Here is a 1,252-nt window from a genome sequence, read left to right as displayed (position 1 = left end):
TTATAATATAACAGATTATTTTTTTAAAAAATAACAACATAACATATATATTAAAAATATTGAAATATCCTTTTCTTTATATAATTATTCTCTTTTTATGTATGTGAAAATAGACAATTCGCATGGCTCATATATAAAACTATTGAATAGTCATTCTATGAGTGATATATTTTCAATTAAATTTAACACAAAAACACAAATTAGATGTAACTAAACTGAAAATATTTAATCTAATGGTGAAGAAGAAAGACTTAACGTTTATTTGTTTCATTTGTTTATTTTCTTATCAAATAGACCATTGATCATTTTCAAATTCCAAATTAAATGATATATAAGGTTTATGAATGCAAGTGTAGGCGGGGGTTTGATTTTATGATGAATTTAAAAATATAAAAAATAGAAAAAGAGTACACATTTATTAGTGTCTAAATAAAAGATAAATTTAATCCCTTTTTAACTATTTTTATAGTTTCATTTTCAATTGATAATTGTAGAGAACATATATTAATTAAATTATTTTTAAAATAAAAAACATAGTCAACGTAGCTTCTTAACATTTTTGGGTTGAATAATCCGAATTATTAGTGAGATAATTCAATTCAAATTAAAGTTCAAACTACTACCTTTGTGAGATGCTTTGGGTTATATAATTCAAAACACAGCACAATAGTCACATTCACCTAAACCAAGTTAGGTTCGTGGCGGATTAGTGTTATGTAAACCTTCATAAGCGCCTTCATTCTTAATTAATCAAAACGAAAAAGAAAACAAAAAAAAAAGGTTAAATTACACAGTTGGTCCTATACTTTTAGTGAAATTACAAATTGGTCCTTACACTTTAAAAGTTTGTAATTAGGTCCCTAAAGATAATTAAAATTTGTAATTTAGTCCCCGCCGTTCAAAAAGTGTTTGATTTAATAGAATATTCTCAACATATTCTCTATTTTAAACATGTGAGCTGCACATGTTTGCAATAGGGACCAATTTACAACTTTAGTGAAAGTATGGGGACCAACTGTGTAAAAAATATTATTTTAGTTTTAGAAATTTGAATTTTAAATTTATTAGGATTAGATATAAAAGGATCCCAATTAGTTAACAGGGGGTTCCACCTCAACATTATTCCAATTCACAATTTACAATTCTTATTTTTTACTCTGAACCATGAGCAACTAAACCTCCACTGTTAAGGTTAGGAGCTCTGTCTATTTATATGAATTGATTTTATTGCTTTGTCTATTTTAATTCATGT

Source organism: Arachis ipaensis, chromosome B07, assembly GCF_000816755.2.
Source record: "Arachis ipaensis cultivar K30076 chromosome B07, Araip1.1, whole genome shotgun sequence".
Classification (NCBI taxonomy): domain Eukaryota; kingdom Viridiplantae; phylum Streptophyta; class Magnoliopsida; order Fabales; family Fabaceae; genus Arachis; species Arachis ipaensis.
This window is presented reverse-complemented; position numbering follows the sequence as displayed.